Source organism: Pleurodeles waltl, chromosome 9 (genome assembly GCF_031143425.1).
Source record: "Pleurodeles waltl isolate 20211129_DDA chromosome 9, aPleWal1.hap1.20221129, whole genome shotgun sequence".
In the NCBI taxonomy this organism is placed as follows: domain Eukaryota; kingdom Metazoa; phylum Chordata; class Amphibia; order Caudata; family Salamandridae; genus Pleurodeles; species Pleurodeles waltl.
In genome coordinates this window covers 1060969525-1060997121 of record NC_090448.1, presented here as the reverse complement: position 1 = coordinate 1060997121, position 27597 = coordinate 1060969525, and positions in this window count along the sequence as shown.

Genomic DNA, 27597 nt, shown 5'->3' with positions numbered 1-27597 from the left:
AACCTACCAAACCTGTGCATTTCTGAAAACTAGAGACCTAGGAGAATCCAAGGAGGGGTGACTTGCGGGGCTCGGACCAGGTTCTGTTACCCAGAATCCTTTGCAAACCTCAAAATTTGGCTAAAAAAACACATGTTCCTCACATTTCTGTGGCAGAAAGTTCTGGAATCTGAGAGGAGCCACAAATTTCCTTCAACTCAGCGTTCCCCCAAGTCTCCCGATAAAAATGATACCTCACTTGCGTGGGTAGGCCTAGCGCCCGCGACAGGAAACACCCCAAAGCGCAACGTGGACACATCAAAAGTTTTGGAAGAAAACAGAGGTGTTTTCTGCGAAGTGCCTACCTGTAGATTTTGGCCTCTAGCTCAGCCGGCACCTAGGGAAACCTACCAAACCTGTGCATTTCTGAAAACTAGAGACCTAGGGGAATCCAAGGAGGGGTGACTTGCGGAGCTCGGACCAGGTTCTGTTACCCAGAATCCTTTGCAAACCTCAAAATTTGGCTAAAAAAAAACATGTTCCTCACATTTCTGTGGCAGAAAGTTCTGGAATCTGAGAGGAGCCACAAATTTCCTTCCACTCAGCGTTCCCCCAAGTCTCCCGATAAAAATGATACCTCACTTGCGTGGGTAGGCCTAGCGCCCGCGACAGGAAACACCCCAAAGCGCAACGTGGACACATCCAAAATTTTGGAAGAAAACAGAGGTGTTTTTTGCGAAGTGCCTACCTGTAGATTTTGGCCTCTAGCTCAGCCGGCACCTAGGGAAACCTACCAAACCTGTGCATTTCTGAAAACTAGAGACCTAGGGGAATCCAAGATGGGGTGACTTGCGGGGCTCGGACCAGGTTCTGTTACCCAGAATCCTTTGCAAACCTCAAAATTTGGCTAAAAAAACACATGTTCCTCACATTTCTGTGGCAGAAAGTTCTGGAATCTGAGAGGAGCCACAAATTTCCTTCAACTCAGCGTTCCCCCAAGTCTCCCGATAAAAATGATACCTCACTTGCGTGGGTAGGCCTAGCGCCCGCGACAGGAAACACCCCAAAGCGCAACGTGGACACATCAAAAGTTTTGGAAGAAAACAGAGGTGTTTTTTGCGAAGTGCCTACCTGTAGATTTTGGCCTCTAGCTCAGCCGGCACCTAGGGAAACCTACCAAACCTGTGCATTTCTGAAAACTAGAGACCTAGGGGAATCCAAGGAGGGGTGACTTGCGGGGCTCGGACCAGGTTCTGTTACCCAGAATCCTTTGCAAACCTCAAAATTTGGCTAAAAAAACACATGCTCCTCACATTTCTGTGGCAGAAAGTTCTGGAATCTGAGAGGAGCCACAAATTTCCTTCCACTCAGCGTTCCCCCAAGTCTCCAGATAAAAATGATACCTCACTTGCGTGGGTAGGCCTAGCGCCCGCGACAGGAAACACCCCAAAGCGCAACGTGGACACATCCAAAATTTTAGAAGAAAACAGAGGTGTTTTTTGCGAAGTGCCTACCTGTAGATTTTGGCCTCTAGCTCAGCCGGCACCTAGGGAAACCTACCAAACCTGTGCATTTCTGAAAACTAGAGACCTAGGGGAATCCAAGATGGGGTGACTTGCGGGGCTCGGACCAGGTTCTGTTACCCAGAATCCTTTGCAAACCTCAAAATTTGGCTAAAAAAACACATGTTCCTCACATTTCTGTGGCAGAAAGTTCTGGAATCTGAGAGGAGCCACAAATTTCCTTCCACCCAGCATTCCCCCAAGTCTCCCGATAAAAATGATACCTCACTGCGTGGGTAGGCCTAGCGCCCGCAACAGGAAACACCCCAAAGCCCAACGTGGACACATCAAAAGTTTTGGAAGAAAACAGAGGTGTTTTTTGCGAAGTGCCTACATGTAGATTTTGGCCTCTAGCTCAGCCGGCACCTAGGGAAACCTACCAAACCTGTGCATTTCTGAAAACTAGAGACCTAGGAGAATCCAAGGAGGGGTGACTTGCGGGGCTCGGACCAGGTTCTGTTACCCAGAATCATTTGCAAACCTCAAAATTTGGCTAAAAAAACACATGTTCCTCACATTTCTGTGGCAGAAAGTTCTGGAATCTGAGAGGAGCCACAAATTTCCTTCCACCCAGCGTTCCCCCAAGTCTCCCGATAAAAATGATACCTCACTTGTGTGGGTAGGCCTAGCGCCCGCGACAGGAAACACCCCAAAGCGGACACATCAAAAATTTTGGAAGAAAACAGAGGTGTTTTTTGCGAAGTGCCTACCTGTAGATTTTGGCCTCTAGCTCAGCCGGCACCTAGGGAAACCTACCAAACCTGTGCATTTCTGAAAACTAGAGACCTAGGAGAATCCAAGGAGGGGTGACTTGCGGGGCTCGGACCAGGTTCTGTTACCCAGAATCCTTTGCAAACCTCAAAATTTGGCTAAAAAAACACATGTTCCTCACATTTCTGTGGCAGAAAGTTCTGGAATCTGAGAGGAGCCACAAATTTCCTTCAACTCAGCGTTCCCCCAAGTCTCCCGATAAAAATGATACCTCACTTGCGTGGGTAGGCCTAGCGCCCGCGACAGGAAACACCCCAAAGCGCAACGTGGACACATCAAAAGTTTTGGAAGAAAACAGAGGTGTTTTTTGCGAAGTGCCTACCTGTAGATTTTGGCCTCTAGCTCAGCCGGCACCTAGGGAAACCTACCAAACCTGTGCATTTCTGAAAACTAGAGACCTAGGGGAATCCAAGGAGGGGTGACTTGCGGGGCTCGGACCAGGTTCTGTTACCCAGAATCCTTTGCAAACCTCAAAATTTGGCTAAAAAAACACATGCTCCTCACATTTCTGTGGCAGAAAGTTCTGGAATCTGAGAGGAGCCACAAATTTCCTTCCACTCAGCGTTCCCCCAAGTCTCCCGATAAAAATGATACCTCACTTGCGTGGGTAGGCCTAGCGCCCGCGACAGGAAACACCCCAAAGCGCAACGTGGACACATCCAAAATTTTAGAAGAAAACAGAGGTGTTTTTTGCGAAGTGCCTACCTGTAGATTTTGGCCTCTAGCTCAGCCGGCACCTAGGGAAACCTACCAAACCTGTGCATTTCTGAAAACTAGAGACCTAGGGGAATCCAAGATGGGGTGACTTGCGGGGCTCGGACCAGGTTCTGTTACCCAGAATCCTTTGCAAACCTCAAAATTTGGCTAAAAAAACACATGTTCCTCACATTTCTGTGGCAGAAAGTTCTGGAATCTGAGAGGAGCCACAAATTTCCTTCCACCCAGCGTTCCCCTAAGTCTCCCGATAAAAATGATACCTCACTTGCGTGGGTAGGCCTAGCGCCCGCAACAGGAAACACCCCAAAGCCCAACGTGGACACATCAAAAGTTTTGGAAGAAAACAGAGGTGTTTTTTGCGACGTGCCTACCTGTAGATTTTGGCCTCTAGCTCAGCCGGCACCTAGGGAAACCTACCAAACCTGTGCATTTCTGAAAACTAGAGACCTAGGAGAATCCAAGGAGGGGTGACTTGCGGGGCTCGGACCAGGTTCTGTTACCCAGAATCATTTGCAAACCTCAAAATTTGGCTAAAAAAACACATGTTCCTCACATTTCTGTGGCAGAAAGTTCTGGAATCTGAGAGGAGCCACAAATTTCCTTCCACCCAGCGTTCCCCCAAGTCTCCCGATAAAAATGATACCTCACTTGTGTGGGTAGGCCTAGCGCCCGCGACAGGAAACACCCCAAAGCGGACACATCAAAAATTTTGGAAGAAAACAGAGGTGTTTTTTGCGAAGTGCCTACCTGTAGATTTTGGCCTCTAGCTCAGCCGGCACCTAGGGAAACCTACCAAACCTGTGCATTTCTGAAAACTAGAGACCTAGGAGAATCCAAGGAGGGGTGACTTGCGGGGCTCGGACCAGGTTCTGTTACCCAGAATCCTTTGCAAACCTCAAAATTTGGCTAAAAAAACACATGTTCCTCACATTTCTGTGGCAGAAAGTTCTGGAATCTGAGAGGAGCCACAAATTTCCTTCAACTCAGCGTTCCCCCAAGTCTCCCGATAAAAATGATACCTCACTTGCGTGGGTAGGCCTAGCGCCCGCGACAGGAAACACCCCAAAGCGCAACGTGGACACATCAAAAGTTTTGGAAGAAAACAGAGGTGTTTTTTGCGAAGTGCCTACCTGTAGATTTTGGCCTCTAGCTCAGCCGGCACCTAGGGAAACCTACCAAACCTGTGCATTTCTGAAAACTAGAGACCTAGGGGAATCCAAGGAGGGGTGACTTGCGGGGCTCGGACCAGGTTCTGTTACCCAGAATCCTTTGCAAACCTCAAAATTTGGCTAAAAAAACACATGCTCCTCACATTTCTGTGGCAGAAAGTTCTGGAATCTGAGAGGAGCCACAAATTTCCTTCCACTCAGCGTTCCCCCAAGTCTCCAGATAAAAATGATACCTCACTTGCGTGGGTAGGCCTAGCGCCCGCGACAGGAAACACCCCAAAGCGCAACGTGGACACATCCAAAATTTTAGAAGAAAACAGAGGTGTTTTTTTCGAAGTGCCTACCTGTTGATTTTGGCCTCTAGCTCAGCCGGCACCTAGGGAAACCTACCAAACCTGTGCATTTCTGAAAACTAGAGACCTAGGAGAATCCAAGGAGGGGTGACTTGCGGGGCTCGGACCAGGTTCTGTTACCCAGAATCCTTTGCAAACCTCAAAATTTGGCTAAAAAAACACATGTTCCTCACATTTCTGTGGCAGAAAGTTCTGGAATCTGAGAGGAGCCACAAATTTCCTTCCACCCAGCGTTCCCCCAAGTCTCCCGATAAAAATGATACCTCACTTGTGTGGGTAGGCCTAGCGCCCGCGACAGGAAACACCCCAAAGCGCAACGTGGACACATCCAAAATTTTGGAAGAAAACAGAGGTGTTTTTTGCGAAGTGCCTACCTGTAGATTTTGGCCTCTAGCTCAGCCGGCACCTAGGGAAACCTACCAAACCTGTGCATTTCTGAAAACTAGAGACCTAGGGGAATCCAAGATGGGGTGACTTGCGGGGCTCGGACCAGGTTCTGTTACCCAGAATCCTTTGCAAACCTCAAAATTTGGCTACAAAAACACATGTTCCTCACATTTCTGTGGCAGAAAGTTCTGGAATCTGGGATGAGCTACGAATTTCCTGCCACCCAGCGTTCCCCCAAGTCTCCCGATAAAAATGATACCTCACCTGTGTGGGTAGGGCTAGCGCCCGCGACACGAAACACCCCAAAGCGCAACGTGGACACATCCAAAAGTTTGGAAGAAAACAGAGGTGTTTTTTGCGAAGTGCCTACCCGTAGATTTTAGCCTCTAGCTCAGCCGGCACCTAGGGAAACCTACCAAACCTGTGCATTTCTGAAAACTAGAGACCTAGGGGAATCCAAGATGGGGTGACTTGCGGGGCTCGGACCAGGTTCTGTTACCCAGAATCCTTTGCAAACCACAAAATTTGGCTAAAAAAACACATGTTCCTCACATTTCTGTGGCAGAAAGTTCTGGAATCTGAGAGGAGCCACAAATTTCCTTCCACCCAGCGTTCCCCCAAGTCTCCCGATAAAAATGATACCTCACTTGCGTGGGTAGGCCTAGCGCCCGCAACAGGAAACACCCCAAAGCCCAACGTGGACACATCAAAAGTTTTGGAAGAAAACAGAGGTGTTTTTTGCGAAGTGCCTAGCTGTAGATTTTGGCCTCTAGCTCAGCCGGCACCTAGGGAAACCTACCAAACCTGTGCATTTCGGAAAACTAGAGACCTAGGAGAATCCAAGGAGGGGTGACTTGCGGGGCTCGGACCAGGTTCTGTTACCCAGAATCCTTTGCAAACCTCAAAATTTGGCTAAAAAAACACATGTTCCTCACATTTCTGTGGCAGAAAGTTCTGGAATCTGAGAGGAGCCACAAATTTCCTTCCACTCAGCGTTCCCCCAAGTCTCCTGATAAAAATTATACCTCACTTGCGTGGGTAGGCCTAGCGCCCGCGACAGGAAACACCCCAAAGCGCAACGTGGACACATCCAAAATTTTGGAAGAAAACAGAGGTGTTTTTTGCGAAGTGCCTACCTGTAGATTTTGGCCTCTAGCTCAGCCGGCACCTAGGGAAACCTACCAAACCTGTGCATTTCTGAAAACTAGAGACCTAGGGGAAATCCAAGATGGGGTGACTTGCGGGGCTCGGACCAGGTTCTATTACCCAGAATCCTTTGCAAACCTCAAAATTTGGCTAAAAAAACACATGTTCCTCACATTTCTGTGGCAGAAAGTTCTGGAATCTGAGAGGAGCCACAAATTTCCTTCAACTCAGCGTTCCCCCAAGTCTCCCGATAAAAATGATACCTCACTTGCGTGGGTAGGCCTAGCGCCCGCGACAGGAAACACCCCAAAGCGCAACGTGGACACATCCAAAATTTTGGAAGAAAACAGAGGTGTTTTTTGCGAAGTGCCTACCTGTAGATTTTGGCCTCTAGCTCAGCCGGCACCTAGGGAAACCTACCAAACCTGTGCATTTCTGAAAACTAGAGACCTAGGGGAATCCAAGATGGGGTGACTTGCGGGGCTCGGACCAGGTTCTGTTACCCAGAATCCTTTGCAAACCTCAAAATTTGGCTAAAAAAACACATAATCCTCACATTTCTGTGGAAGAAAGTTCTGGAATCTGGGATGAGCTACGAATTTCCTGCCACCCAGCGTTCCCCCAAGTCTCCCGATAAAAATGATACCTCACCTGTGTGGGTAGGGCTAGCGCCCGCGACACGAAACACCCCAAAGCGCAACGTGGACACATCCAAAAGTTTGGAAGAAAACAGAGGTGTTTTTTGCGAAGTGCCTACCTGTAGATTTTGGCCTCTAGCTCAGCCGGCACCTAGGGAAACCTACCAAACCTGTGCATTTCTGAAAACTAGAGACCTAGGGGAATCCAAGATGGGGTGACTTGCGGGGCTCGGACCAGGTTCTGTTACCCAGAATCCTTTGCAAACCTCAAAATTTGGCTAAAAAAACACATGTTCCTAACATTTCTGTGGCAGAAAGTTCTGGAATCTGAGAGGAGCCACAAATTTCCTTCCACCCAGCGTTCCCCCAAGTCTCCCGATAAAAATGATACCTCACTTGCGTGGGTAGGCCTAGCGCCCGCAACAGGAAACACCCCAAAGCCCAACGTGGACACATCAAAAGTTTTGGAAGAAAACAGAGGTGTTTTTTGCGATGTGCCTACCTGTAGATTTTGGCCTCTAGCTCAGCCGGCACCTAGGGAAACCTACCAAACCTGTGCATTTCGGAAAACTAGAGACCTAGGAGAATCCAAGGAGGGGTGACTTGCGGGGCTCGGACCAGGTTCTGTTACCCAGAATCCTTTGCAAACCTCAAAATTTGGCTAAAAAAACACATGTTCCTCACATTTCTGTGGCAGAAAGTTCTGGAATCTGAGAGGAGCCACAAATTTCCTTCCACCCAGCGTTCCCCCAAGTCTCCCGATAAAAATGATACCTCACTTGCGTGGGTAGGCCTAGCGCCCGCAACAGGAAACACCCCAAAGCCCAACGTGGACACATCAAAAGTTTTGGAAGAAAACAGAGGTGTTTTTTGCGAAGTGCCTACCTGTAGATTTTGGCCTCTAGCTCAGCCGGCACCTAGGGAAACCTACCAAACCTGTGCATTTCTGAAAACTAGAGACGTAGGGGAATCCAAGGAGGGGTGACTTGCGGGGCTCGGACCAGGTTCTGTTACCCAGAATCCTTTGCAAACCTCAAAATTTGGCTAAAAAAACACATGTTCCTCACATTTCTGTGGCAGAAAGTTCTGGAATCTGAGAGGAGCAACAAATTTCCTTCCACTCAGCATTCCCCCAAGTCTCCAGATCAAAATTATACCTCACTTGCGTGGGTAGGCCTAGCGCCCGCGACAGGAAACACCCCAAAGCGCAACGTGGACACATCCAAAATTTTGGAAGAAAACAGAGGTGTTTTTTGCGAAGTGCCTACCTGTAGATTTTGGCCTCTAGCTCAGCCGGCACCTAGGGAAACCTACCAAACCTGTGCATTTCTGAAAACTAGAGACCTAGGGGAATCCAAGATGGGGTGACTTGGGTGGCTCGGACCAGGTTCTGTTACCCAAAATCCTTTGCAAACCTCAAAATTTGGCTTAAAAAAACACATGTTCCTCACATTTCTGTGGCAGAAAGTTCTGGAATCTGAGAGGAGCCACAAATTTCCTTCCACCCAGCGTTCCCCCAAGTCTCCCGATAAAAATGATACCTCACTTGCGTGGGTAGGCCCAGCGCCCGCAACAGGAAACACCCCAAAGCCCAACGTGGACACATCAAAAGTTTTGGAAGAAAACAGAGGTGTTTTTTGCGAAGTGCCTACCTGTAGATTTTGGCCTCTAGCTCAGCCGGCACCTAGGGAAACCTACCAAACCTGTGCATTTCTGAAAACTAGAGACCTAGGAGAATCCAAGGAGGGGTGACTTGCGGGGCTCGGACCAGGTTCTGTTACCCAGAATCATTTGCAAACCTCAAAATTTGGCTAAAAAAAAACATGTTCCTCACATTTCTGTGGCAGAAAGTTCTGGAATCTGAGAGGAGCCACAAATTTCCTTCCACCCAGCGTTCCCCCAAGTCTCCCGATAAAAATGATACCTCACTTGTGTGGGTAGGCCTAGCGCCCGCGACAGGAAACACCCCAAAGCGGACACATCAAAAATTTTGGAAGAAAACAGAGGTGTTTTTTGCGAAGTGCCTACCTGTAGATTTTGGCCTCTAGCTCAGCCGGCACCTAGGGAAACCTACCAAACCTGTGCATTTCTGAAAACTAGAGACCTAGGAGAATCCAAGGAGGGGTGACTTGCGGGGCTCGGACCAGGTTCTGTTACCCAGAATCCTTTGCAAACCTCAAAATTTGGCTAAAAAAACACATGTTCCTCACATTTCTGTGGCAGAAAGTTCTGGAATCTGAGAGGAGCCACAAATTTCCTTCAACTCAGCGTTCCCCCAAGTCTCCCGATAAAAATGATACCTCACTTGCGTGGGTAGGCCTAGCGCCCGCGACAGGAAACACCCCAAAGCGCAACGTGGACACATCAAAAGTTTTGGAAGAAAACAGAGGTGTTTTTTGCGAAGTGCCTACCTGTAGATTTTGGCCTCTAGCTCAGCCGGCACCTAGGGAAACCTACCAAACCTGTGCATTTCTGAAAACTAGAGACCTAGGGGAATCCAAGGAGGCGTGACTTGCGGGGCTCGGACCAGGTTCTGTTACCCAGAATCCTTTGCAAACCTCAAAATTTGGCTAAAAAAACACATGTTCCTCACATTTCTGTGGCAGAAAGTTCTGGAATCTGAGAGGAGCCACAAATTTCCTTCCACTCAGCGTTCCCCCAAGTCTCCAGATAAAAATGATACCTCACTTGCGTGGGTAGGCCTAGCGCCCGCGACAGGAAACACCCCAAAGCGCAACGTGGACACATCCAAAATTTTAGAAGAAAACAGAGGTGTTTTTTGCGAAGTGCCTACCTGTAGATTTTGGCCTCTAGCTCAGCCGGCACCTAGGGAAACCTACCAAACCTGTGCATTTCTGAAAACTAGAGACCTAGTGGAATCCAAGATGTGGTGACTTGCGGGGCTCGGACCAGGTTCTGTTACCCAGAATCCTTTGCAAACCTCAAAATTTGGCTAAAAAAACACATGTTCCTCCCATTTCTGTGGCAGAAAGTTCTGGAATCTGAGAGGAGCCACAAATTTCCTTCCACCCAGCGTTCCCCCAAGTCTCCTGATAAAAATGATACCTCACTTGCGTGGGTAGGCCTAGCGCCCGCGACAGGAAACACCCCAAAGCGCAACGTGGACACATCAAAAGTTTTGGAAGAAAACAGAGGTGTTTTTTGCGAAGTGCCTACCTGTAGATTTTGGCCTCTAGCTCAGCCGGCACCTAGGGAAACCAACCAAACCTGTGCATTTCTGAAAACTAGAGACCTAGGGGAATCCAAGGAGGGGTGACTTGCGGGGCTCGGACCAGGTTCTGTTACCCAGAATCCTTTGCAAACCTCAAAATTTGGCTAAAAAAAAACATGTTCCTCACATTTCTGTGGCAGAAAGTTCTGGAATCTGAGAGGAGCCACACATTTCCATCAACTCAGCGTTCCCCCAAGTCTCCCGATAAAAATGATACCTCACTTGCGTGGGTAGGCCTAGCGCCCGCGACAGGAAACACCCCAAAGCACAACGTGGACACATCAAAAGTTTTGGAAGAAAACAGAGGTGTTTTTTGCGAAGTGCCTACCTGTAGATTTTGGCCTCTAGCTCAGCCGGCACCTAGGGAAACCTACCAAACCTGTGCATTTCTGAAAACTAGAGACCTAGGGGAATCCAAGGAGGGGTGACTTGCGGAGCTCGGACCAGGTTCTGTTACCCAGAATCTTTTGCAAACCTCAAAATTTGGCTAAAAAAACACATGTTCCTCACATTTCTGTGGCAGAAAGTTCTGGAATCTGAGAGGAGCCACGAATTTCCTTCCACCCAGCGTTCCCCCAAGTCTCCCGATAAAAATGATACCTCACTTGCGTGGGTAGGCCTAGCGCCCGCGACAGGAAACACCCCAAAGCGCAACGTGGACACATCAAAAGTTTTGGAAGAAAACAGAGGTGTTTTTTGCGAAGTGCCTACCTGTAGATTTTGGCCTCTAGCTCAGCCGGCACCTAGGGAAACCAACCAAACCTGTGCATTTCTGAAAACTAGAGACCTAGGGGAATCCAAGGAGGGGTGACTTGCGGGGCTCGGACCAGGTTCTGTTACCCAGAATCCTTTGCAAACCTCAAAATTTGGCTAAAAAAAAACATGTTCCTCACATTTCTGTGGCAGAAACTTCTGGAATCTGAGAGGAGCCACACATTTCCATCAACTCAGCGTTCCCCCAAGTCTCCCGATAAATATGATACCTCACTTGCGTGGGTAGGCCTAGCGCCCGCGACAGGAAACACCCCAAAGCACAACGTGGACACATCAAAAGTTTTGGAAGAAAACAGAGGTGTTTTTTGCGAAGTGCCTACCTGTAGATTTTGGCCTCTAGCTCAGCCGGCACCTAGGGAAACCTACCAAACCTGTGCATTTCTGAAAACTAGAGACCTAGGGGAATCCAAGGAGGGGTGACTTGCGGAGCTCGGACCAGGTTCTGTTACCCAGAATCCTTTGCAAACCTCAAAATTTGGCTAAAAAAACACATGTTCCTCACATTTCTGTGGCAGAAAGTTCTGGAATCTGAGAGGAGCCACAAATTTCCTTCCACCCAGCGTTCCCCCAAGTCTCCTGATAAAAATGATACCTCACTTGCGTGGGTAGGCCCAGCGCCCGCAACAGGAAACACCCCAAAGCCCAACGTGGACACATCAAAAGTTTTGGAAGAAAACAGAGGTGTTTTTTGCGAAGTGCCTACCTGTAGATTTTGGCCTCTAGCTCAGCCGGCACCTAGGGAAACCTACCAAACCTGTGCATTTCTGAAAACTAGAGACCTAGGAGAATCCAAGGAGGGGTGACTTGCGGGGCTCGGACCAGGTACTGTTACCCAGAATCCTTTGCAAACCTCAAAATTTGGCTAAAAAAACACATGTTCCTCACATTTCTGTGGCAGAAAGTTCTGGAATCTGAGAGGAGCCACAAATTTCCTTCCACCCAGCGTTCCCCCAAGTCTCCCGATAAAAATGATACCTCACTTGTGTGGGTAGGCCTAGCGCCCGCGACAGGAAACACCCCAAAGCGGACACATCAAAAATTTTGGAAGAAAACAGAGGTGTTTTTTGCGAAGTGCCTACCTGTAGATTTTGGCCTCTAGCTCAGCCGGCACCTAGGGAAACCTACCAAACCTGTGCATTTCTGAAAACTAGAGACCTAGGAGAATCCAAGGAGGGGTGACTTGCGGGGCTCGGACCAGGTTCTGTTACCCAGAATCCTTTGCAAACCTCAAAATTTGGCTAAAAAAACACATGTTCCTCACATTTCTGTGGCAGAAAGTTCTGGAATCTGAGAGGAGCCACAAATTTCCTTCCACTCAGCGTTCCCCCAAGTCTCCCGATAAAAATGATACCTCACTTGCGTGGGTAGGCCTAGCGCCCGCGACAGGAAACACCCCAAAGCGCAACGTGGACACATCCAAAATTTTAGAAGAAAACAGAGGTGTTTTTTGCGAAGTGCCTACCTGTAGATTTTGGCCTCTAGCTCAGCCGGCACCTAGGGAAACCTACCAAACCTGTGCATTTCTGAAAACTAGAGACCTAGGGGAATCCAAGATGGGGTGACTTGCGGGGCTCGGACCAGGTTCTGTTACCCAGAATCCTTTGCAAACCTCAAAATTTGGCTAAAAAAACACATGTTCCTCACATTTCTGTGGCAGAAAGTTCTGGAATCTGAGAGGAGCCACAAATTTCCTTCCACCCAGCGTTCCCCTAAGTCTCCCGATAAAAATGATACCTCACTTGCGTGGGTAGGCCTAGCGCCCGCAACAGGAAACACCCCAAAGCCCAACGTGGACACATCAAAAGTTTTGGAAGAAAACAGAGGTGTTTTTTGCGAAGTGCCTAGCTGTAGATTTTGGCCTCTAGCTCAGCCGGCACCTAGGGAAACCTACCAAACCTGTGCATTTCGGAAAACTAGAGACCTAGGAGAATCCAAGGAGGGGTGACTTGCGGGGCTCGGACCAGGTTCTGTTACCCAGAATCCTTTGCAAACCTCAAAATTTGGCTAAAAAAACACATGTTCCTCACATTTCTGTGGCAGAAAGTTCTGGAATCTGAGAGGAGCCACAAATTTCCTTCCACCCAGCGTTCCCCCAAGTCTCCCGATAAAAATGATACCTCACTTGTGTGGGTAGGCCTAGCGCCCGCGACAGGAAACACCCCAAAGCGGACACATCAAAAATTTTGGAAGAAAACAGAGGTGTTTTTTGCGAAGTGCCTACCTGTAGATTTCGGCCTCTAGCTCAGCCGGCACCTAGGGAAACCTACCAAACCTGTGCATTTCTGAAAACTAGAGACCTAGGAGAATCCAAGGAGGGGTGACTTGCGGGGCTCGGACCAGGTTCTGTTACCCAGAATCCTTTGCAAACCTCAAAATTTGGCTAAAAAAACACATGTTCCTCACATTTCTGTGGCAGAAAGTTCTGGAATCTGAGAGGAGCCACAAATTTCCTGCAACTCAGCGTTCCCCCAAGTCTCCCGATAAAAATGATACCTCACTTGCGTGGGTAGGCCTAGCGCCCGCGACAGGAAACACCCCAAAGCGCAACGTGGACACATCAAAAGTTTTGGAAGAAAACAGAGGTGTTTTTTGCGAAGTGCCTACCTGTAGATTTTGGCCTCTATCTCAGCCGGCACCTAGGGAAACCTACCAAACCTGTGCATTTCTGAAAACTAGAGACCTAGGGGAATCCAAGCAGGGGTGACTTGCGGGGCTCGGACCAGGTTCTGTTACCCAGAATCCTTTGCAAACCTCAAAATTTGGCTAAAAAAACACATGTTCCTCACATTTCTGTGGCAGAAAGTTCTGGAATCTGAGAGGAGCCACAAATTTCCTTCCACTCAGCGTTCCCCCAAGTCTCCAGATAAAAATGATACCTCACTTGCGTGGGTAGGCCTAGCGCCCGCGACAGGAAACACCCCAAAGCGCAACGTGGACACATCCAAAATTTTAGAAGAAAACAGAGGTGTTTTTTGCGAAGTGCCTACCTGTAGATTTTGGCCTCTAGCTCAGCCGGCACCTAGGGAAACCTACCAAACCTGTGCATTTCTGAAAACTAGAGACCTAGGGGAATCCAAGATGGGGTGACTTGCGGGTCTCGGACCAGGTTCTGTTACCCAGAATCCTTTGCAAACCTCAAAATTTGGCTAAAAAAACACATGTTCCTCACATTTCTGTGGCAGAAAGTTCTGGAATCTGAGAGGAGCCACAAATTTCCTTCCACCCAGCGTTCCCCCAAGTCTCCTGATAAAAATGATACCTCACTTGCGTGGGTAGGCCTAGCGCCCGCGACAGGAAACACCCCAAAGCACAACGTGGACACATCAAAAGTTTTGGAAGAAAACAGAGGTGTTTTCTGCGAAGTGCCTACCTGTAGATTTTGGCCTCTAGCTCAGCCGGCACCTAGGGAAACCTACCAAACCTGTGCATTTCTGAAAACTAGAGACCTAGGGGAATCCAAGGAGGGGTGACTTGCGGAGCTCGGACCAGGTTCTGTTACCCAGAATCCTTTGCAAACCTCAAAATTAGGCTAAAAAAAAACATGTTCCTCACATTTCTGTGGCAGAAAGTTCTGGAATCTGAGAGGAGCCACAAATTTCCTTCCACTCAGCGTTCCCCCAAGTCTCCCGATAAAAATGATACCTCACTTGCGTGGGTAGGCCTAGCGCCCGCGACAGGAAACACCCCAAAGCGCAACGTGGACACATCCAAAATTTTGGAAGAAAACAGAGGTGTTTTTTGCGAAGTGCCTACCTGTAGATTTTGGCCTCTAGCTCAGCCGGCACCTAGGGAAACCTACCAAACCTGTGCATTTCTGAAAACTAGAGACCTAGGGGAATCCAAGATGGGGTGACTTGCGGGGCTCGGACCAGGTTCTGTTACCCAGAATCCTTTGCAAACCTCAAAATTTGGCTAAAAAAACACATGTTCCTCACATTTCTGTGGCAGAAAGTTCTGGAATCTGAGAGGAGCCACAAATTTCCTTCAACTCAGCGTTCCCCCAAGTCTCCCGATAAAAATGATACCTCACTTGCGTGGGTAGGCCTAGCGCCCGCGACAGGAAACACCCCAAAGCGCAACGTGGACACATCAAAAGTTTTGGAAGAAAACAGAGGTGTTTTTTGCGAAGTGCCTACCTGTAGATTTTGGCCTCTAGCTCAGCCGGCACCTAGGGAAACCTACCAAACCTGTGCATTTCTGAAAACTAGAGACCTAGGGGAATCCAAGGAGGGGTGACTTGCGGGGCTCGGACCAGGTTCTGTTACCCAGAATCCTTTGCAAACCTCAAAATTTGGCTAAAAAAACACATGCTCCTCACATTTCTGTGGCAGAAAGTTCTGGAATCTGAGAGGAGCCACAAATTTCCTTCCACTCAGCGTTCCCCCAAGTCTCCAGATAAAAATGATACCTCACTTGCGTGGGTAGGCCTAGCGCCCGCGACAGGAAACACCCCAAAGCGCAACGTGGACACATCCAAAATTTTAGAAGAAAACAGAGGTGTTTTTTGCGAAGTGCCTACCTGTAGATTTTGGCCTCTAGCTCAGCCGGCACCTAGGGAAACCTACCAAACCTGTGCATTTCTGAAAACTAGAGACCTAGGGGAATCCAAGATGGGGTGACTTGCGGGTCTCGGACCAGGTTCTGTTACCCAGAATCCTTTGCAAACCTCAAAATTTGGCTAAAAAAACACATGTTCCTCACATTTCTGTGGCAGAAAGTTCTGGAATCTGAGAGGAGCCACAAATTTCCTTCCACCCAGCGTTCCCCCAAGTCTCCTGATAAAAATGATACCTCACTTGCGTGGGTAGGCCTAGCGCCCGCGACAGGAAACACCCCAAAGCACAACGTGGACACATCAAAAGTTTTGGAAGAAAACAGAGGTGTTTTCTGCGAAGTGCCTACCTGTAGATTTTGGCCTCTAGCTCAGCCGGCACCTAGGGAAACCTACCAAACCTGTGCATTTCTGAAAACTAGAGACCTAGGGGAATCCAAGGAGGGGTGACTTGCGGAGCTCGGACCAGGTTCTGTTACCCAGAATCCTTTGCAAACCTCAAAATTAGGCTAAAAAAAAACATGTTCCTCACATTTCTGTGGCAGAAAGTTCTGGAATCTGAGAGGAGCCACAAATTTCCTTCCACTCAGCGTTCCCCCAAGTCTCCCGATAAAAATGATACCTCACTTGCGTGGGTAGGCCTAGCGCCCGCGACAGGAAACACCCCAAAGCGCAACGTGGACACATCCAAAATTTTGGAAGAAAACAGAGGTGTTTTTTGCGAAGTGCCTACCTGTAGATTTTGGCCTCTAGCTCAGCCGGCACCTAGGGAAACCTACCAAACCTGTGCATTTCTGAAAACTAGAGACCTAGGGGAATCCAAGATGGGGTGACTTGCGGGGCTCGGACCAGGTTCTGTTACCCAGAATCCTTTGCAAACCTCAAAATTTGGCTAAAAAAACACATGTTCCTCACATTTCTGTGGCAGAAAGTTCTGGAATCTGAGAGGAGCCACAAATTTCCTTCAACTCAGCGTTCCCCCAAGTCTCCCGATAAAAATGATACCTCACTTGCGTGGGTAGGCCTAGCGCCCGCGACAGGAAACACCCCAAAGCGCAACGTGGACACATCAAAAGTTTTGGAAGAAAACAGAGGTGTTTTTTGCGAAGTGCCTACCTGTAGATTTTGGCCTCTAGCTCAGCCGGCACCTAGGGAAACCTACCAAACCTGTGCATTTCTGAAAACTAGAGACCTAGGGGAATCCAAGGAGGGGTGACTTGCGGGGCTCGGACCAGGTTCTGTTACCCAGAATCCTTTGCAAACCTCAAAATTTGGCTAAAAAAACACATGCTCCTCACATTTCTGTGGCAGAAAGTTCTGGAATCTGAGAGGAGCCACAAATTTCCTTCCACTCAGCGTTCCCCCAAGTCTCCAGATAAAAATGATACCTCACTTGCGTGGGTAGGCCTAGCGCCCGCGACAGGAAACACCCCAAAGCGCAACGTGGACACATCCAAAATTTTAGAAGAAAACAGAGGTGTTTTTTGCGAAGTGCCTACCTGTAGATTTTGGCCTCTAGCTCAGCCGGCACCTAGGGAAACCTACCAAACCTGTGCATTTCTGAAAACTAGAGACCTAGGGGAATCCAAGATGGGGTGACTTGCGGGGCTCGGACCAGGTTCTGTTACCCAGAATCCTTTGCAAACCTCAAAATTTGGCTAAAAAAACACATGTTCCTCACATTTCTGTGGCAGAAAGTTCTGGAATCTGAGAGGAGCCACAAATTTCCTTCCACCCAGCATTCCCCCAAGTCTCCCGATAAAAATGATACCTCACTTGCGTGGGTAGGCCTAGCGCCCGCAACAGGAAACACCCCAAAGCCCAACGTGGACACATCAAAAGTTTTGGAAGAAAACAGAGGTGTTTTTTGCGAAGTGCCTACATGTAGATTTTGGCCTCTAGCTCAGCCGGCACCTAGGGAAACCTACCAAACCTGTGCATTTCTGAAAACTAGAGACCTAGGAGAATCCAAGGAGGGGTGACTTGCGGGGCTCGGACCAGGTTCTGTTACCCAGAATCATTTGCAAACCTCAAAATTTGGCTAAAAAAACACATGTTCCTCACATTTCTGTGGCAGAAAGTTCTGGAATCTGAGAGGAGCCACAAATTTCCTTCCACCCAGCGTTCCCCCAAGTCTCCCGATAAAAATGATACCTCACTTGTGTGGGTAGGCCTAGCGCCCGCGACAGGAAACACCCCAAAGCGGACACATCAAAAATTTTGGAAGAAAACAGAGGTGTTTTTTGCGAAGTGCCTACCTGTAGATTTTGGCCTCTAGCTCAGCCGGCACCTAGGGAAACCTACCAAACCTGTGCATTTCTGAAAACTAGAGACCTAGGAGAATCCAAGGAGGGGTGACTTGCGGGGCTCGGACCAGGTTCTGTTACCCAGAATCCTTTGCAAACCTCAAAATTTGGCTAAAAAAACACATGTTCCTCACATTTCTGTGGCAGAAAGTTCTGGAATCTGAGAGGAGCCACAAATTTCCTTCAACTCAGCGTTCCCCCAAGTCTCCTGATAAAAATGATACCTCACTTGCGTGGGTAGGCCTAGCGCCCGCGACAGGAAACACCCCAAAGCGCAACGTGGACACATCAAAAGTTTTGGAAGAAAACAGAGGTGTTTTTTGCGAAGTGCCTCCCTGTAGATTTTGGCCTCTAGCTCAGCCGGCACCTAGGGAAACCTACCAAACCTGTGCATTTCTGAAAACTAGAGACCTAGGGGAATCCAAGGAGGGGTGACTTGCGGGGCTCGGACCAGGTTCTGTTACCCAGAATCCTTTGCAAACCTCAAAATTTGGCTAAAAAAACACATGCTCCTCACATTTCTGTGGCAGAAAGTTCTGGAATCTGAGAGGAGCCACAAATTTCCTTCCACTCAGCGTTCCCCCAAGTCTCCCGATAAAAATGATACCTCACTTGCGTGGGTAGGCCTAGCGCCCGCGACAGGAAACACCCCAAAGCGCAACGTGGACACATCCAAAATTTTAGAAGAAAACAGAGGTGTTTTTTGCGAAGTGCCTACCTGTAGATTTTGGCCTCTAGCTCAGCCGGCACCTAGGGAAACCTACCAAACCTGTGCATTTCTGAAAACTAGAGACCTAGGGGAATCCAAGATGGGGTGACTTGCGGGGCTCGGACCAGGTTCTGTTACCCAGAATCCTTTGCAAACCTCAAAATTTGGCTAAAAAAACACATGTTCCTCACATTTCTGTGGCAGAAAGTTCTGGAATCTGAGAGGAGCCACAAATTTCCTTCCACCCAGCGTTCCCCTAAGTCTCCCGATAAAAATGATACCTCACTTGCGTGGGTAGGCCTAGCGCCCGCAACAGGAAACACCCCAAAGCCCAACGTGGACACATCAAAAGTTTTGGAAGAAAACAGAGGTGTTTTTTGCGACGTGCCTACCTGTAGATTTTGGCCTCTAGCTCAGCCGGCACCTAGGGAAACCTACCAAACCTGTGCATTTCTGAAAACTAGAGACCTAGGAGAATCCAAGGAGGGGTGACTTGCGGGGCTCGGACCAGGTTCTGTTACCCAGAATCATTTGCAAACCTCAAAATTTGGCTAAAAAAACACATGTTCCTCACATTTCTGTGGCAGAAAGTTCTGGAATCTGAGAGGAGCCACAAATTTCCTTCCACCCAGCGTTCCCCCAAGTCTCCCGATAAAAATGATACCTCACTTGTGTGGGTAGGCCTAGCGCCCGCGACAGGAAACACCCCAAAGCGGACACATCAAAAATTTTGGAAGAAAACAGAGGTGTTTTTTGCGAAGTGCCTACCTGTAGATTTTGGCCTCTAGCTCAGCCGGCACCTAGGGAAACCTACCAAACCTGTGCATTTCTGAAAACTAGAGACCTAGGAGAATCCAAGGAGGGGTGACTTGCGGGGCTCGGACCAGGTTCTGTTACCCAGAATCCTTTGCAAACCTCAAAATTTGGCTAAAAAAACACATGTTCCTCACATTTCTGTGGCAGAAAGTTCTGGAATCTGAGAGGAGCCACAAATTTCCTTCAACTCAGCGTTCCCCCAAGTCTCCCGATAAAAATGATACCTCACTTGCGTGGGTAGGCCTAGCGCCCGCGACAGGAAACACCCCAAAGCGCAACGTGGACACATCAAAAGTTTTGGAAGAAAACAGAGGTGTTTTTTGCGAAGTGCCTACCTGTAGATTTTGGCCTCTAGCTCAGCCGGCACCTAGGGAAACCTACCAAACCTGTGCATTTCTGAAAACTAGAGACCTATGGGAATCCAAGGAGGGGTGACTTGCGGGGCTCGGACCAGGTTCTGTTACCCAGAATCCTTTGCAAACCTCAAAATTTGGCTAAAAAAACACATGCTCCTCACATTTCTGTGGCAGAAAGTTCTGGAATCTGAGAGGAGCCACAAATTTCCTTCCACTCAGCGTTCCCCCAAGTCTCCAGATAAAAATGATACCTCACTTGCGTGGGTAGGCCTAGCGCCCGCGACAGGAAACACCCCAAAGCGCAACGTGGACACATCCAAAATTTTAGAAGAAAACAGAGGTGTTTTTTGCGAAGTGCCTACCTGTAGATTTTGGCCTCTAGCTCAGCCGGCACCTAGGGAAACCTACCAAACCTGTGCATTTCTGAAAACTAGAGACCTAGGAGAATCCAAGGAGGGGTGACTTGCGGGTCTCGGACCAGGTTCTGTTACCCAGAATCCTTTGCAAACCTCAAAATTTGGCTAAAAAAACACATGTTCCTCACATTTCTGTGGCAGAAAGTTCTGGAATCTGAGAGGAGCCACAAATTTCCTTCCACCCAGCGTTCCCCCAAGTCTCCCGATAAAAATGATACCTCACTTGTGTGGGTAGGCCTAGCGCCCGCGACAGGAAACACCCCAAAGCGCAACGTGGACACATCCAAAATTTTGGAAGAAAACAGAGGTGTTTTTTGCGAAGTGCCTACCTGTAGATTTTGGCCTCTAGCTCAGCCGGCACCTAGGGAAACCTACCAAACCTGTGCATTTCTGAAAACTAGAGACCTAGGGGAATCCAAGATGGGGTGACTTGCGGGTCTCGGACCAGGTTCTGTTACCCAGAATCCTTTGCAAACCTCAAAATTTGGCTAAAAAAACACATGTTCCTCACATTTCTGTGGCAGAAAGTTCTGGAATCTGAGAGGAGCCACAAATTTCCTTCCACCCAGCGTTCCCCCAAGTCTCCTGATAAAAATGATACCTCACTTGCATGGGTAGGCCTAGCGCCCGCGACAGGAAACACCCCAAAGCACAACGTGGACACATCAAAAGTTTTGGAAGAAAACAGAGGTGTTTTCTGCGAAGTGCCTACCTGTAGATTTTGGCCTCTAGCTCAGCCGGCACCTAGGGAAACCTACCAAACCTGTGCATTTCTGAAAACTAGAGACCTAGGGGAATCCAAGGAGGGGTGACTTGCGGAGCTCGGACCAGGTTCTGTTACCCAGAATCCTTTGCAAACCTCAAAATTAGGCTAAAAAAAAACATGTTCCTCACATTTCTGTGGCAGAAAGTTCTGGAATCTGAGAGGAGCCACAAATTTCCTTCCACTCAGCGTTCCCCCAAGTCTCCCGATAAAAATGATACCTCACTTGCGTGGGTAGGCCTAGCGCCCGCGACAGGAAACACCCCAAAGCGCAACGTGGACACATCCAAAATTTTGGAAGAAAACAGAGGTGTTTTTTGCGAAGTGCCTACCTGTAGATTTTGGCCTCTAGCTCAGCCGGCACCTAGGGAAACCTACCAAACCTGTGCATTTCTGAAAACTAGAGACCTAGGGGAATCCAAGATGGGGTGACTTGCGGGGCTCGGACCAGGTTCTGTTACCCAGAATCCTTTGCAAACCTCAAAATTTGGCTAAAAAAACACATGTTCCTCACATTTCTGTGGCAGAAAGTTCTGGAATCTGAGAGGAGCCACAAATTTCCTTCCACCCAGCGTTCCCCCAAGTCTCCCGATAAAAATGATACCTCACTTGTGTGGGTAGGCCTAGCGCCCGCGACAGGAAACACCCCAAAGCGCAACGTGGACACATCAAAAATTTTGGAACAAAACAGAGGTGTTTTTTGCGAAGTGCCTACCTGTAGATTTTGGCCTCTAGCTCAGCCGGCACCTAGGGAAACCTACCAAACCTGTGCATTTCTGAAAACTAGAGACCTAGGAGAATCCAAGGAGGGGTGACTTGCGGGGCTCGGACCAGGTTCTGTTACCCAGAATCCTTTGCAAACCTCAAAATTTGGCTAAAAAAACACATGTTCCTCACATTTCTGTGGCAGAAAGTTCTGGAATCTGAAAGGAGCCACAAATTTCCTTCCACTCAGCGTTCCCCCAAGTCTCCAGATAAAAATGATACCTCACTTGCGTGGGTAGGCCTAGCGCCCGCGACAGGAAACACCCCAAAGCGCAACGTGGACACATCCAAAATTTTGGAAGAAAACAGAGGTGTTTTTTGCGAAGTGCCTACCTGTAGATTTTGGCCTCTAGCTCAGCCGGCACCTAGGGAAACCTACCAAACCTGTGCATTTCTGAAAACTAGAGACCTAGGGGAATCCAAGATGGGGTGACTTGCGGGGCTCGGACCAGGTTCTGTTACCCAGAATCCTTTGCAAACCTCAAAATTTGGCTAAAAAAACACATGTTCCTCACATTTCTGTGGCAGAAAGTTCTGGAATCTGAGAGGAGCCACAAATTTCCTTCCACCCAGCGTTCCCCCAAGTCTCCCGATAAAAATGATACCTCACTTGCGTGGGTAGGCCCAGCGCCCGCAACAGGAAACACCCCAAAGCCCAACGTGGACACATCAAAAAATTTGGAAGAAAACAGAGGTGTTTTTTGCGAAGTGCCTACCTGTAGATTTTGGCCTCTAGCTCAGCCAGCACCTAGGGAAACCTACCAAACCTGTGCATTTCTGAAAACTAGAGACCTAGGAGAATCCAAGGAGGGGTGACTTGCGGGGCTCGGACCAGGTTCTGTTACCCAGAATCATTTGCAAACCTCAAAATTTGGCTAAAAAAACACATGTTCCTCACATTTCTGTGGCAGAAAGTTCTGGAATCTGAGAGGAGCCACAAATTTCCTTCCACCCAGCGTTCCCCCAAGTCTCCCGATAAAAATGATACCTCACTTGCGTGGGTAGGCCTAGCGCCCGCAACAGGAAACACCCCAAAGCCCAACGTGGACACATCAAAAGTTTTGGAAGAAAACAGAGGTGTTTTTTGCGAAGTGCCTACCTGTAGATTTTGGCCTCTAGCTCAGCCGGCACCTAGGGAAACCTACCAAACCTGTGCATTTCTGAAAACTAGAGACCTAGGAGAATCCAAGGAGGGGTGACTTGCGGGGCTCGGACCAGGTTCTGTTACCCAGAATCATTTGCAAACCTCAAAATTTGGCTAAAAAAACACATGTTCCTCACATTTCTGTGGCAGAAAGTTCTGGAATCTGAGAGGAGCCACAAATTTCCTTCCACCCAGCGTTCCCCCAAGTCTCCCGATAAAAATGATACCTCACTTGTGTGGGTAGGCCTAGCGCCCGCGACAGGAAACACCCCAAAGCGGACACATCAAAAATTTTGGAAGAAAACAGAGGTGTTTTTTGCGAAGTGCCTACCTGTAGATTTTGGCCTCTAGCTCAGCCGGCACCTAGGGAAACCTACCAAACCTGTGCATTTCTGAAAACTAGAGACCTAGGAGAATCCAAGGAGGGGTGACTTGCGGGGCTCGGACCAGGTTCTGTTACCCAGAATCATTTGCAAACCTCAAAATTTGGCTAAAATAAAACATGTTCCTCACATTTCTGTGGCAGAAAGTTCTGGAATCTGAGAGGAGCCACAAATTTCCTTCCACCCAGCGTTCCCCCAAGTCTCCCGATAAAAATGATACCTCACTTGTGTGGGTAGGCCTAGCGTCCGCGACAGGAAACACCCCAAAGCGGACACATCAAAAATTTTGGAAGAAAACAGAGGTGTTTTTTGCGAAGTGCCTACCTGTAGATTTTGGCCTCTAGCTCAGCCGGCACCTAGGGAAACCTACCAAACCTGTGCATTTCTGAAAACTAGAGACCTAGGAGAATCCAAGGAGGGGTGACTTGCAGGGCTCGGACCAGGTTCTGTTACCCAGAATCCTTTGCAAACCTCAAAATTTGGCTAAAAAAACACATGTTCCTCACATTTCTGTGGCAGAAAGTTCTGGAATCTGAGAGGAGCCACAAATTTCCTTCAACTCAGCGTTCCCCCAAGTCTCCCGATAAAAATGATACCTCACTTGCGTGGGTAGGCCTAGCGCCCGCGACAGGAAACACCCCAAAGCGCAACGTGGACACATCAAAAGTTTTGGAAGAAAACAGAGGTGTTTTTTGCGAAGTGCCTACCTGTAGATTTTGGCCTCTAGCTCAGCCGGCACCTAGGGAAACCTACCAAACCTGTGCATTTCTGAAAACTAGAGACCTAGGGGAATCCAAGGAGGGGTGACTTGCGGGGCTCGGACCAGGTTCTGTTACCCAGAATCCTTTGCAAACCTCAAAATTTGGCTAAAAAAACACATGTTCCTCACATTTCTGTGGCAGAAAGTTCTGGAATCTGAGAGGAGCCACAAATTTCCTTCCACTCAGCGTTCCCCCAAGTCTCCAGATAAAAATGATACCTCACTTGCGTGGGTAGGCCTAGCGCCCGCGACAGGAAACACCCCAAAGCGCAACGTGGACACATCCAAAATTTTAGAAGAAAACAGAGGTGTTTTTTGCGAAGTGCCTACCTGTAGATTTTGGCCTCTAGCTCAGCCGGCACCTAGGGAAACCTACCAAACCTGTGCATTTCTGAAAACTAGAGACCTAGGGGAATCCAAGATGGGGTGACTTGCGGGTCTCGGACCAGGTTCTGTTACCCAGAATCCTTTGCAAACCTCAAAATTTGGCTAAAAAAACACATGTTCCTCACATTTCTGTGGCAGAAAGTTCTGGAATCTGAGAGGAGCCACAAATTTCCTTCCACCCAGCGTTCCCCCAAGTCTCCCGATAAAAATGATACCTCACTTGCGTGGGTAGGCCTAGCGCCCGCGACAGGAAACACCCCAAAGCGCAACGTGGACACATCAAAAGTTTTGGAAGAAAACAGAGGAGTTTTCTGCGAAGTGCCTACCTGTAGATTTTGGCCTCTAGCTCAGCCGGCACCTAGGGAAACCTACCAAACCTGTGCATTTCTGAAAACTAGAGACCTAGGGGAATCCAAGGAGGGGTGACTTGCGGAGCTCGGACCAGGTTCTGTTACCCAGAATCCTTTGCAAACCTCAAAATTTGGCTAAAAAAAACATGTTCCTCACATTTCTGTGGCAGAAAGTTCTGGAATCTGAGAGGAGCCACAAATTTCCTTCCACTCAGCGTTCCCCCAAGTCTCCCGATAAAAATGATACCTCACTTGCGTGGGTAGGCCTAGCGCCCGCGACAGGAAACACCCCAAAGCGCAACGTGGACACATCCAAAATTTTGGAAGAAAACAGAGGTGTTTTTTGCGAAGTGCCTACCTGTAGATTTTGGCCTCTAGCTCAGCCGGCACCTAGGGAAACCTACCAAACCTGTGCATTTCTAAAAACTAGAGACCTAGGGGAATCCAAGATGGGGTGACCTGCGGGGCTCGGACCAGGTTCTGTTACCCAGAATCCTTTGCAAACCTCAAAATTTGGCTAAAAAAACACATGTTCCTCACATTTCTGTGGCAGAAAGTTCTGGAATCTGAGAGGAGCCACAAATTTCCTTCAACTCAGCGTTCCCCCAAGTCTCCCGATAAAAATTATACCTCACTTGCGTGGGTAGGCCTAGCGCCCGCGACAGGAAACACCCCAAAGCGCAACGTGGACACATCAAAAGTTTTGGAAGAAAACAGAGGTGTTTTTTGCGAAGTGCCTACCTGTAGATTTTGGCCTCTAGCTCAGCCGGCACCTAGGGAAACCTACCAAACCTGTGCATTTCTGAAAACTAGAGACCTAGGGGAATCCAAGGAGGGGTGACTTGCGGGGCTCGGACCAGGTTCTGTTACCCAGAATCCTTTGCAAACCTCAAAATTTGGCTAAAAAAACACATGCTCCTCACATTTCTGTGGCAGAAAGTTCTGGAATCTGAGAGGAGCCACAAATTTCCTTCCACTCAGCGTTCCCCCAAGTCTCCAGATAAAAATGATACCTCACTTGCGTAGGTAGGCCTAGCGCCCGCGACAGGAAACACCCCAAAGCGCAACGTGGACACATCCAAAATTTTAGAGGAAAACAGAGGTGTTTTTTGCGAAGTGCCTACCTGTAGATTTTGGCCTCTAGCTCAGCCCGCACCTAGGGAAACCTACCAAACCTGTGCATTTCTGAAAACTAGAGACCTAGGGGAATCCAAGATGGGGTGACTTGCGGGGCTCGGACCAGGTTCTGTTACCCAGAATCCTTTGCAAACCTCAAAATTTGGCTAAAAAAACACATGTTCCTCACATTTCTGTGGCAGAAAGTTCTGGAATCTGAGAGGAGCCACAAATTTCCTTCCACCCAGCATTCCCCCAAGTCTCCCGATAAAAATGATACCTCACTTGCGTGGGTAGGCCTAGCGCCCGCAACAGGAAACACCCCAAAGCCCAACGTGGACACATCAAAAGTTTTGGAAGAAAACAGAGGTGTTTTTTGTGAAGTGCCTACATGTAGATTTTGGCCTCTAGCTCAGCCGGCACCTAGGGAAACCTACCAAACCTGTGCATTTCTGAAAACTAGAGACCTAGGAGAATCCAAGGAGGGGTGACTTGTGGGGCTCGGACCAGGTTCTGTTACCCAGAATCATTTGCAAACCTCAAAATTTGGCTAAAAAAACACATGTTCCTCACATTTCTGTGGCAGAAAGTTCTGGAATCTGAGAGGAGCCACAAATTTCCTTCCACCCAGCGTTCCCCCAAGTCTCCCGATAAAAATGATACCTCACTTGTGTGGGTAGGCCTAGCGCCCGCGACAGGAAACACCCCAAAGCGGACACATCAAAAATTTTGGAAGAAAACAGAGGTGTTTTTTGCGAAGTGCCTACCTGTAGATTTTGGCCTCTAGCTCAGCCGGCACCTAGGGAAACCTACCAAACCTGTGCATTTCTGAAAACTAGAGACCTAGGAGAATCCAAGGAGGGGTGACTTGCGGGGCTCGGACCAGGTTCTGTTACCCAGAATCCTTTGCAAACCTCAAAATTTGGCTAAAAAAACACATGTTCCTCACATTTCTGTGGCAGAAAGTTCTGGAATCTGAGAGGAGCCACAAATTTCCTTCAACTCAGCGTTCCCCCAAGTCTCCCGATAAAAATGATACCTCACTTGCGTGGGTAGGCCTAGCGCCCGCGACAGGAAACACCCCAAAGCGCAACGTGGACACATCAAAAGTTTTGGAAGAAAACAGAGGTGTTTTTTGCGAAGTGCCTACCTGTAGATTTTGGCCTCTAGCTCAGCCGGCACCTAGGGAAACCTACCAAACCTGTGCATTTCTGAAAACTAGAGACCTAGGGGAATCCAAGGAGGGGTGACTTGCGGGGCTCGGACCAGGTTCTGTTACCCAGAATCCTTTGCAAACCTCAAAATTTGGCTAAAAAAACACATGCTCCTCACATTTCTGTGGCAGAAAGTTCTGGAATCTGAGAGGAGCCACAAATTTCCTTCCACTCAGCGTTCCCCCAAGTCTCCAGATAAAAATGATACCTCACTTGCGTGGGTAGGCCTAGCGCCCGCGACAGGAAACACCCCAAAGCGCAACGTGGACACATCCAAAATTTTAGAAGAAAACAGAGGTGTTTTTTGCGAAGTGCCTACCTGTAGATTTTGGCCTCTAGCTCAGCCGGCACCTAGGGAAACCTACCAAACCTGTGCATTTCTGAAAACTAGAGACCTAGGGGAATCCAAGATGGGGTGACTTGCGGGGCTCGGACCAGGTTCTGTTACCCAGAATCCTTTGCAAACCTCAAAATTTGGCTAAAAAAACACATGTTCCTCACATTTCTGTGGCAGAAAGTTCTGGAATCTGAGAGGAGCCACAAATTTCCTTCCACCCAGCGTTCCCCCAAGTCTCCTGATAAAAATGATACCTCACTTGCGTGGGTAGGCCTAGCGCCCGCGACAGGAAACACCCCAAAGCACAACGTGGACACATCAAAAGTTTTGGAAGAAAACAGAGGTGTTTTCTGCGAAGTGCCTACCTGTAGATTTTGGCCTCTAGCTCAGCCGGCACCTAGGGAAACCTACCAAACCTGTGCATTTCTGAAAACTAGAGACCTAGGGGAATCCAAGATGGGGTGACTTGGGTGGCTCGCACCAGGTTCTGTTACC